Below are 12,754 nucleotides of genomic sequence, written 5' to 3' on the forward strand. Positions count from 1 at the left end.
GTCTAGTTTCTTATAAAAGAGACCGTGGAAGCAAAGAAATCTCCTATAAAGAGATATTTAAAGTTGTGTGGGACAGTGTCAGAATGACTCTGAAATCCCCTATTCTGTTTTTGGAAAATCATTATAAATTGTACAAAAATGGTTATAAGATAAAATTTATATGCTTACACTCCTTAATGAGTCTAGTTTCAAATGAAATCAACTACAACACATTTTGAATTCTGTAAAATGAGAAATTTGATTCGTAGTGAAGAGTGGTCAGATTAGTCAAACAGTGAAACAGGGGAAACTTTAAGAAAAATCTGGTATTGATTGGCCAAACCTAAAATTCTGGAAATTTTATGGATGGAAGATATACGAGTCTATATTCAGGAAAAATTAACGGAAAGTGATTTGGAGTTTTGTAGATCCAGTTATAAATAATTTAGTGACTATTGCTCAGGAAAAACAGCTTGTGCTGAATTTGAGATTGTGTTGTAAACCTTGATAAACTTGTTTTAGTTGCTCATAAGCTATTGATTAAACCCATACTTGAATTCTAAATCGTGATATTGTAAGCTTATGAGTATTCGAATATGAAATGATAGTATGGCGTAAAATTGAATTATTCATTGGAAAGTGATGGATGTAGATTCGGCCAAGACCAAGTCTGTACATGATAGTATATGTGGTATGTGAAGTATATTTGAATGAATGGGAAAGCGTATATATATGTGATAAGGCCTAATGGCCGATGTGATGAATGTGAAAGTGTATATATGGGATAAGGCCGAATGGCCAATGTGATGAATGTGAAAGTGTATATATATGTGATAAGGCCTAATGGCCGATGTGATGAATGTGAAAGTGTATATATGTGATAAGTCCTAATAGTCGATGTGATGAATGTGAAAGTGTATATATGTGATAAGGCCTAATGGCCGATGTGATGAATGTGAAAGTGTATATATGTGATAAGGCCTAATAGCCGATGTGATGAATGTGAAAGTGTATATATGTGATAAGGCCGAATAGCCGATGTGATGAATGTGAAAGTGTATATATGTGATAAGGCCTAATGGCCGATGTGATGAATGTGAAAGTGTATATATGTGATAAGGCCTAATGGCCGATGTGATGAATGTGAAAGTGTATATATGTGGTAAGGCCTAATGGCCGATGTGATGAATGTGAAAGTGTATATATGTGATAGGGCCGAGTGGCCAACGTGATGGATGTGAAAGTGTATAAATGTGATAAGTCCCGAAGGGCATTTGTGTCAGTACTATATCCGGGTTAAAACCCCGCAGGCTTTATGCGAGAATATTATCACTGATTAATGTCCGTAAGCTTCGTGCTCGCACTATATCCGAGCTCTAAAGACCCGATGACTACGTGTGGAGAGTATGTCCGGGTAAGACCCGATGACTACGTGTGGAGATTTTGCCCGGGTAAGACCCGATGACTACGTGTGGAGATTTTGTCCGGGTAAGACCCGATAACTTCGTGTGGAGATTTCGTCCGAGCTAAAGGTCTCGCCGATAATCCGAGTAGAGGTTAAAGCTATAAGACTTCGTAATAAGAATTGCTTATAAATATATTCAATGCGAAAGGTTAAACAGGTATGTACTCCAAGTTTATATGTGAGCTTGATTTGAACTAAATCATAAGGTAGTTATGTGATGCATACGAGAGCAATCTATGAGACTATTCCTATGATTTTGTGACATCGGATCAGTGTGAGAGGTTATGTGAAATCATACGATATATCTATGTCACATGACCTCACTTTTATGTGAAAGTTTATCTGCCTATTGTATATGATGAGATGTGCATATTCGGAAAAGGGATGGTATGCCCGAAGGAAGAGTGAAAAAAAATATACGAACAACTATGTTATAATTAGATTGTTATCTGTTGACATTGCTTAAAACTTACTAAGCATTGTAATGCTTACTCCGTTTACTCTGTTTCCTCTGTTTTATAGATCTCATTTGGAAGCTACAGGCTCGGGGATCATCAGCAATTAGTCACACTATCACTATCCATTGTTTGGTACTGCTATGTTTTGGATTATCTGATGGCATGTATAGAATAGACTAGTGGCGGAAGAATATTTTTGGTTAATGTATATAAGCCATGCGAAAATGGCATCTTTTGAATGTTTACTTAGTGAAGTTTAAATTTTACCTCTGGTTGTGCTTAGTACTTATTTAAACGAACGATCTTTATTTCAAGAAAAAGTTCAAAATTTTACTGTTCTGACATGAGTTACAAGTCCGGTAATGCCCCTTACCTATTCTGGCGACGGTTACGGGATAGGGGTGTTACATTTTATTGGTATCAGAGCTACGATTTAGTCGATTCTAGGACTAACGTAGCACGCGAGAGTCTATTTATACATGCCATAAAGTGATAAAATGATAGTGTGTTGATTTTTGGCTATTAAAATGTGTTTGCTGTATTGTAATGAATCTTGATCCCGATCGAGCTGTAGCAAGCTTCTGACTATGAGAATTTGCGATATAACTTCACTTAGATATGCCTAAATTATTAAGTTGATTAGGTACGTATCATGTACTCGTATTTGAATTTCAATTTGGATTGAATTATAAGGGTATAAGTGATGCAATTTTGAAAGAGTGTTATGACTATAAATGTGATTTTTGTTTGTGGCTATGGAACTGGAAGTTGAATGGTCGATAAGCATGTTGTGTTTGTATTCAAGTAATGTAAATGATATGCTAATGTGTATTGCTATATGTGTATATGTACATGGGAATTGAGAGTGATATATCCGGGCTAAGTCCCGAAGAGCATTCGTGCTAGTGATATATCCGAGCTAAGTCCCGAAGAGCATTCGTGCTAGTGATATATCCGGGCTAAGTCCCGAAGAGCATTCGTGCTAGTGATATATCCGGGCTAAGTCCCGAAGAGCATTCGTGCTAGTGATATATCCGGACTAAGTTCCGAAGAGCATTCATGCTAGTGATATATCTGGGCTAAGTCCCGAAGAGCATTCGTGCTAGTGATATATCCGGACTAAGTTCCGAATAGCATTCGTGCTAGTGATATATCCAGGTTAAATCCCGAAGAGCATTCGTGCTAGTGATGTATCCGGACTAAGTTCCGAAGAGCATTCGTGCTAGTGATATATCCGTGCTAAACCCCGAAGAGCATTTGTGCTGGTGTTATATCCGGGCTAGGTCCCGAAGAGCAATCATGCTGGTGACGTGTATTCGGGCCTTCGTGCCTAGTAGGCTTCGTGCCGGTAATTTGAGCAAAGTTTAAGTGTTCATTACTATACGAATTCAAATTTAAATGAGATGATATGTTTACAAGTGTACATACATGATGTTTATAGACTTGGTTAAGTCATTTCAATGTGTAATAACGAATGAATAAGAGCACTATGTGTGTGAATGATTAGAGGCACTGTGTGTGTGCGAATTCCTTTAACCGAGCACTATGAGTGCGAGATCGGTCAGTGGGCACTAAGTGTGTGAAGTGGAATTCATGTAAGACCTCGTCTGGGACGAAGGCATTGATTTGAGATAGTGTGTAAGACCATGTCTGGGACATGGCATCGGCTCGATATGTGAGAATATGTAAGACCATATCTAGGATATGGCATTGTAAGAGCTATATGTGCTTAATGAGTATCCGTAATGATTTCGAATGATTCAACAGGTATATTTAAGATGATGAATTAAGTAAGATCAGAATAAGTGATACAGGTATGTACGGAAGGTATGGGAAAATCAGATGAAAGTAAAAAGATGGTGGATATGTTGTTAAGAAATGAATTCATGTTGTAAATGTGTTATGAATTTAGTCTATGGAATGCTTGGTATATGAAGTCATATGTGCTATTGCTAAATGACCCCTATTTTTTTGTTAATCATATTCAAGAAATTATTTCGATTAAGTTTGACATTTGAAAGTCTGTAAGAATTTGTGATGAATGCTGATAATTTTGGATATATGGGTTATGTGCTAAAATAAATCCCATGCCGGTATACAATATGAGGCTTGATGCCAAATCGATTGTATACGGGTATCGTTAACGGTGATTGAATGTGCTAAATGAACTCAATGTTCAGGTATGTGGAAGTTGATTTCCTGTTGGAAATAGGTTAAGTTGAATAGTGAGATATGATGGAGTTATAAAGTATATTTATTGGGATGTTTGAGTATATGTGTACTTTCGGTCAGATTACAGCTTATACATGAATGAAAATGTGGGTTACAAATATGTGGGTTGATGATGTGAATTATACATGTTAATGTGTGCTTAATATGTGTTTGAAATGCATTTGTGCATTAAATTAAGTGGTTATTGCTTATGAAATCAAGAAAATGAGATATATGTGCATACTTGTAGAAATGTTTATGTATTTGTTTTAAGATAAGAAAATGATTTTATGGATCGATGCGAAATCAGTAATGAATTACAATTGCTATCGATGAGCTAATGTTTATATGGAGATAATTCAATAAGAGGACGTTATCCTAAACTATGCATCGGTAGAAATTTTCGGGGACGAAAATCCCTAAAGGGGGGAAGAGTTGTGACACCCCTAAAGTGACCCTAGTCGGAAAGCGGTTTTGGGACCGCTAATCCGAGTCACCAAATTATTTGAATATGATATTTATTGTCTAAAATATGTGAATATGAATGTGTGAAAGTTTTAGGCTTCGATTTAGTCGACTGCATGTGAATTCAGCTAATAGGACTTATGTGTGACACTTTTGAAATGTGATAGGTTAATCTATAGGATCTATTAGTGCATGTAATAAAAGGGTGGACTTGCACGTCAATTTCCCCCTTAATTTAGTAGTGGTCGGCCATGACATGGAAGGAGGACAAAATGTTATGGGCAAAACATGTCATAAACATGTTATGTTAGTGATATATGTTAGGAAAAATAAAATAAGGAGTATAGGATACAAAATATATGCCTTTTATATTAATAAATTAAATGTTAAATGAATAAATAATATGAAATATGAACTTATATTAAAAGAAATGGGTGATAAAAACAAAGTTGGTTCATCTTTTTCTTCCTCCATTGCCGTACCTAAAGAAAGAAAAGAAGAAATTGAAGTTAAGGCATTTGGTCACCTTTAAGTGGATTAAGGTATGTTAATGCTCTATCATTGAAAATCTTTGTATATTTGGAGTGGCCATCAAGTATAGAAGCTAGCTCATGGCAAATGTTTTTGTAAAGTTATGAAGATGACATTCGGTCATGGATGTTTGTATTTCTTTGATGTCGTTTTTGATGCTTTAGGGTATTGAGGGTTGATTATAGATGAGTTGAGCTTGGTAAAATTAAATGTTTGTGGCTAAATTGCTTAATGACAATCGGCTATGTTGAAATGCTAAATTAGTGCTAAATTGTAAGTATTTAAATGAGTGTTAGACGAAATTGAGCCTATGATATTAATTAGAATTTGTGAAATTTATGCATTTTGTGGTCCAAGTGTGATAAGAACCATACGGTTATGGCATGTAAGCATGAAGATTTGTGGATGATTTAGAATTGGCCTAAGTGTTTTAGTCATTAATATATATGTATATTGCCGAATGTATGCTTAAGGAATTGGTTAAGTACATTGTTGTTAAATGCTTGTTGTTTTTGTATAATTGTTGCCTAGCTACTAAATGAACTTAGGGTATTATGGATAAGTTTAAGAGTGGCATAATTGAAATGAAGTTTGCTTGGGCCAAATGTGAACCTAAGTTTTGAATTACAATTGATGCTTGTTAGTTAGTTGATGATGTCCTTTGATAGCCCTTTTGATATTCGGCCATTGTTAAGGAATTTTGAATTGGTTATAAATTTCTATGTTTTAATTAGCAAATTGAATTATTGAAGGTTGAGCTAATTATATATGTATACGTTTTATATGTACATTAATTTCTTAGTCTATGTTATTCGGCTATAATCGTCATGGTAGAATTTTTTTTAATTTGTAAATTTGTTAATCATTAGCTCAAGAGCATCAAGGACAAAAGTCGGAAAAAGGGACGACAAAACTAAGCGAATAGCCGTAGAATTATAGTCGTCGACAACTTTTAAGGTAAGTTTCTAGCATATAAGTTTAGTTATAATGAAGAATGATATGGAAAACGGCATATATGATATTATGTTTTAAATATGTGAATGAGAACTTTACAGAGTAAATTGTATAAATCTGCAAGGGACAGCAGCAGTAGCGTGTTTTGAAAAAATTACCATAAATTGTGGGAGTTGAGTTAAAGGCTGAATAAAATATGTAATCAAAGCTTATTTAGTCTAGTTTCTTATAAAAGAGACCGTGGAAGCAAAGAAATCTCCTATAAAGAGATATTTAAAGTTGTGTGGGACAGTGTCAGAATGACTCTGAAATCCCCTATTCTGTATTTGGAAAATCATTATAAATTGTACAAAAATGGTTATAAGATAAAATTTATATGCTTACACTCCTTAATGAGTCTAGTTTCAAATGAAATCAACTGCAACACATTTTGAATTCTGTAAAATGAGAAATTTGATTCGTAGTGAAGAGTGGTCAGATTAGTCAAATAGGGAAACAGGGGAAACTTTAAGAAGAATCTGGTATTGATTGGCCAAACCTAAAATTCTGGAAATTTTATGGATGGAAGATATACGAGTCTATATTCAGGAAAAATTAACGGAAAGTGATTTGGAGTTTTGTAGCTCTAGTTATAAATAATTTAGTGACTATTGCTTAGGAAAAATAGCTTGTGCTGAATTTGAGATTGTGTTGTAAACCTTGATAAACTTGTTTTAGTTGCTCATAAGCTATTGATTAAAACCATACTTGAATTCTAAATCGTGATATTGTAAGCTTATGAGTATTCGAATATGAAATGATAGTATGGCGTAAAATTGAATTATTCATTGGAAAGTGATGGATGTAGATTCGGCCAAGACCAAGTCTGTACATGATAGTATATGTGGTATGTGAAGTATATCTGAATGAATGTGAAAGCGTATATATATGTGATAAGGCCTAATGGCCGATGTGATGAATGTGAAAGTGTATATATGTGATAAGGCCGAATGGCCAATGTGATGAATGTGAAAGTGTATATATATGTGATAAGGCCTAATGGCCGATGTGATGAATGTGAAAGTGTATATATGTGATAAGGCCTAATAGCCGATGTGATGAATGTGAAAGTGTATATATGTGATAAGGCCTAATGGCCGATGTGATGAATGTGAAAGTGTATATATGTAATAAGGCCTAATGGCCGATGTGATGAATGTGAAAGTGTATATATGTGATAAGGCCTAATGGCCGATGTGATGAATGTGAAAGTGTATATATGTGATAAGGCCTAATGGCCGATGTGATGAATGTGAAAGTGTATATATGTGATAAGGCCTAATGGCCGATGTGATGAATGTGAAAGTGTATATATGTGATAAGGCCTAATGGCCGATGTGATGAATGTGAAAGTGTATATATGTGATAAGGCCTAATGGCCGATGTGATGATTGTGAAAGTGTATATATGTGATAAGGCCTAATGGCTGATGTGATGAATGTGAAAGTGTATATATGTGGTAAGGCCTAATGGCCGATGTGATGAATGTGAAAGTGTATATATGTGATAGGGCCGAGTGGCCAACGTGATGGATGTGAAAGTGTATAAATGTGATAAGTCCCGAAGGGCATTTGTGTCAGTACTATATCCGGGTTAAAACCCCGCAGGCTTTATGCGAGAATATTATCACTGATTAATGTCCGTAAGCTTCGTGCTCGCACTATATCCGAGCTCTAAAGACCCGATGACTACGTGTGGAGAGTATGTCCGGGTAAGACCCGATGACTACGTGTGGAGATTTTGCCCGGGTAAGACCCGATGACTACGTGTGGAGATTTTGTCCGGGTAAGACCCGATAACTTCGTGTGGAGATTTCGTCCGAGCTAAAGGTCTCGTCGATAATCCGAGTAGAGGTTAAAGCTATAAGACTTCGTAATAAGAATTGCTTATAAATATATTCAATGCGAAAGGTTAAACAGGTATGTACTCCAAGTTTATATATGAGCTTGATTTGAACTAAATCATAAGGTAGTTATGTGATGCATACGAGAGCAATCTATGAGACTATTCCTATGATTATGTGACATCGGATCAGTGTGAGAGGTTATGTGAAATCATACGATATACCTATGTCACATGACCTCACTTTTATGTGAAAGTTTATCTGCCTATTGTATATGATGAGATGTGCATATTCGGAAAAGGGATGGTATGCCCGAAGGAAGAGTGAAAAAAAATATACGAACAACTATGTTATAATTAGATTGTTATCTGTTGACACTGCTTAAAACTTACTAAGAATTGTAATGCTTACTCCGTTTACTCTGTTTCCTCTATTTTATAGATCTCATTTGGAAGCTACAGGCTCGGGGATCATCAGCAACTAGTCACACTATCACTATCCATTGTTTGGTACTGCTACGTTTTGGATTATCTTATGGCATGTATAGAATAGACTAGTGGCAGAAGAATATTTTTGGTTAATGTATATAAGCCATGCGAAAATGGCATCTTTTGAATGTTTACTTAGTGAAGTTTAAATTTTACCTCTGGTTGTGCTTAGTACTTATTTAAACGAACGATCTTTATTTCAAGAAAAAGTTTAAAATTTTACTTTTCTGACATGAGTTACAAGTCCGGTAATGCCCCTTACCTATTCTGGCGACGGTTACGGGATAGGGGTGTTACATGGTGGGACAGAAATTAGAACTTGGAAGGAGTTTCAATACGAATTCAAAGTGCAGTTTTACCCTGAGTATGCCGAGGATGAAGCTCGGGCAAAGTTGCGTCGGCTTTCGTAACAAGGCACTGTGAGGGAGTATGTGCAGGAGTTTAGCGAACTCATGCTTCAAATTTCTGATATGGGTGAGAAAGAGGCATTCTTTTCCTTCATTGATGGGTTGAAACCATGGGCGAAGCAAGAGTTGCAACGCCGAGGAGTCCAAGAACTTACCAAGGCCATGTCTGTAGCAGAATCGTTGGCGGAATTTGGTGGGAAGAAAGACAGGCCTGAGTCTTTCAAGCCCAAGTCCCAGCCAAAGGGAAATAGTGGGGGAGACAAAGAAAGGCCCCCTAGAAATGACAACGGTAAAAAGCCATAGGACAAAAGGAAGAGTGGGCCTATAAGGTGCTTTCATTGTGATGGACCACACATGATTAAGGATTGTCCAAAGAAGGCGGCGCTCTCCGCTGTGGAAGCAAAAGCAGAGTCAGATGTGGAGGATAACAATCTTGGTTCAATACTAGGGGGTGTTGAAGACAAGAGGAGTCATGGGCTGATGTTTACGGACATCATGGTAGCTAGCAAAAAGTTGAATGCACTTGTCGACACAGGTGCGTCTGATTTATTTATGTTCGAAGGGGCTGCGCATAAACTTGGTCTCAAGATTGAAAATGATCCGGGTCGAATTAAGACGGTGAATTCGGAAAGTGTTCCAATTAAGGGGGTCGCAAAGGGAGTAAAACTCCAATTTGGCGATTGGACCGGTACGGCATCCATCAAGGTAATACCACTTGATGACTATGATTTTGTAGTTGGATTGAGCTTTCTTGATCAGGTTAATGCGACGATTTGTCCTTCCGGTAATTTCATGATGATTTCGGATTCGAACCATCAATGTATGGTGAGATTGACAAGAAAGGGAAGCCTCGAAGGGAAAACATTGTCCGCAATCCAATTTGCTAAGGGAGTACGTAGAGATGAAGTCTCCTACTTAGCCACTTTGAAGATTGAGGAAACCGGTAAGACCGTGGGTGAGATCCCTAAGGAAGTGGGCCAAGTATTACAATCCTTTCGAGATGTGATGCCTGCAAAGTTGCCAAAGAATTTGCCACCTAAGAGGGAGGTGGATCATAGGATCGAATTGGTGTCCAACATGGTGCCGCCAGCTAGGGCGCCATAACGTATGTCCCCACCGGAATTGGAGGAATTACGGAAACAGTTAAAGGAGCTTTTAGATGCAGGATTCATTAGGCCATCTAAATCTCCGTATGGTGCACCAGTGCTATTTCAAAAGAAACATGATGGGTCATTACGGATGTGTATTGATTATCGGGCCCTAAACAAGATCACCGTGAGGAATAGGTACCCTATTCCCCTCATTGCAGACTTGTTTGATAAGCTTGGTAGTGCGAGATGGTTTACCAAGTTGGACTTGAGATCGGGGTACCATCAAGTTCGAATAGCCGAAGGAGATGAGCCAAAGACAGCTTGTATGACACGGTATGGCTCGTATGAGTTTTTGGTGATGCCATTCGGACTCACGAATGCCCCAGCTACATTCTGCACCTTGATGAATAAGGTACTTCAACCTTTCCTTGATCGTTTCGTGGTTGTTTACCTTGATGATATTGTGGTGTACAGTAAAACACTCAATGAACATGTGGAACATTTGAGGGAGGTGTTCCAAACTTTGAGGGAAAATGAGTTGTTCGTCAAAGAGGAGAAATGCACCTTTGCTCAACGAGAGGTGCCATTTCTAGGCCACATTGTGGGAGGTGGCAAGATCCGGATGGATGAAAGCAAGATTCGGGCCATTGCCGAATGGGAGGCTCCAACCAAGGTGACAGAGTTAAGATCTTTCCTTGGGTTGGCAAACTACTATAGACGCTTTATCGAAGGCTATTCTAGAATTACCGCACCCTTGACGGACATGTTAAAAAATGGTAAGGTATGGGATTGGAACCCACAGTGTGAGAGGGCCTTCAATCAATTGAAGCAAGTAATGACAAGTGAGCCTGTACTTGCATTATCGGATTACTCGAAGCCTTATGAAGTACGCACAGATGCGTCAGATTATGCCATTGGGGGAGTACTGATGCAAGAGGGTCATCCCATTGCTTTCGAAAGTCGAAAGCTTAATGAGACAGAGCGGAGATATACGGTCCAAGAGAAGGAAATGACCGCTGTGGGGCATTGCTTGCGCACATGGAGGCATTACTTACTGGGTTCCAGGTTCGTGGTCCTTACTGATAATGTTGCCAACAGTTATTTTCTAACCCACAAAAAGTTGTCTCCCAAACAGGCTCGTTGGCAGGTTTTTCTAGCGGAGTTTGATTTCACAATGGAATACAAGCCAGGAAGTGCCAACATGGTGGCTGATGCACTTAGCCGAAAGATGGAATTCGTGGCCATCATTCAACCTGACGGGTCCCTATTGGAACGCATCTGAGAAGGGTTGTCCCATGACCTCACAGCCAAAAGCTTGGTTGAGCTGGCCAATGAGGGGAAAACGAGGAGATTTTTGCTTGATGGGGAATTACTATACACCCATGGGCACCGCCTCTATGTGCCTCATTATGGGAAATTGTGCAAGGAAGTAATGAAAGAATGCCATGATTCACGATGGGCGGGCCATCCGGGAATGCACCGTACCTTGGCCCTTTTGGAGGATCGATACTATTGGCCTCACATGGGTGAAGATGTGGAGACCTATGTGAAGACTTGTCTAGTATGCCAACAAGACAAGGTTGAGTTAAAGAGTCCCGCCGGCTTGCTACAACCCTTGCCCATTCCGGAAAGGCCATGGGAGAGTGTATCCATGGACTTTATTGTGGGTTTGCCTAAGTCTGACGGATTTGCAAGTATTCTTGTTGTGGTGGACAGGTTTTCAAAGTATGCGACGTTTATTCCTGCTACCAAGGAGTGCCATGCTGAGGAGGCAGCTCGCTTATTTCTTAGACACGTGGTAAAATATTGAGGAGTGCCATTGTCTATTATCAGTGATCGAGATGGGAGATTTACGGGCTGGTTCTGGACGGAGCTGTTCAAGTCAATAGGCTCAGAATTGAACTTCTCCACAAGCATGCATCCACAAACTGATGGGCAAACTGAACGAGTGAATGCATTGTTGGAGACTTATCTCCGACACTATGTGAGTGCCACGCAAAGGGATTGGCCCAAGTTGTTGGATGTTGCCCAATTTTCATACAACTTGCAGCGAAGTGGGGCAACTAACCAAAGTCTGTTTGAGATAGTGACGGGCCAGCAGCCACTCACACCCAACGCTGTTGCGACCCGTTATACAGGCCCAAATCCTGCTGCGTATCGATTTGCGAAGGATTGGCAAGAAAAGAATGACTTGGCTAGGGCTTGTTTACACAAAGCAAGTAAGTGCAACAAGAAGTGGGCCAATCAGAATCGAAGGGATGTGCAGTTCCAGGTGGGGGACTCAGTCCTTGCCAAACTACACTTGATGTTGCGATATACGGGTTTGCACAAGGGGCTTGTGCGAAGGTATGAGGGGCCGTTTAACGTCTTGAAGAGGGTAGGTAAGGTGGCCTACAAACTTGAGTTGCCAGCAAAGCTGAAGCTCCATCCAGTATTTCATGTAAGCATGCTCAAGCCATACCATGGGGATCAAGAGGATCCAAATCGAGGCAAGTCGGAACGAGCACCAATGGGGGTAAAAGTCTCTTATGACAGAGAAGTTGAAAACATTGAGGTAGATCGTGTGGTGAGACAAAGGTATCATCGGCCACGACACAAATACTTGGTACGATGGAAAGGACTACCTGATAGCGAAGCAAGTTGGGAACCTACCGAGGCATTGTGGCAATTCCAAGAGGAGATAGCCCAGTTCCATGAGGGGGACACGACGAGGGCGTCGCTAGAACAAGTGGGGGAGAATGTCATGGGTTGCGAAAGGAGACTTGCAACCATGACGGACTTGTGCGATTTATCGCTTTTAAGGGAGGTCATTCGGCCCAATCA

The sequence above is a fragment of the Gossypium hirsutum genome, chromosome A05 (assembly GCF_007990345.1).
Source record: "Gossypium hirsutum isolate 1008001.06 chromosome A05, Gossypium_hirsutum_v2.1, whole genome shotgun sequence".
Classification (NCBI taxonomy): Eukaryota; Viridiplantae; Streptophyta; class Magnoliopsida; order Malvales; family Malvaceae; genus Gossypium; species Gossypium hirsutum.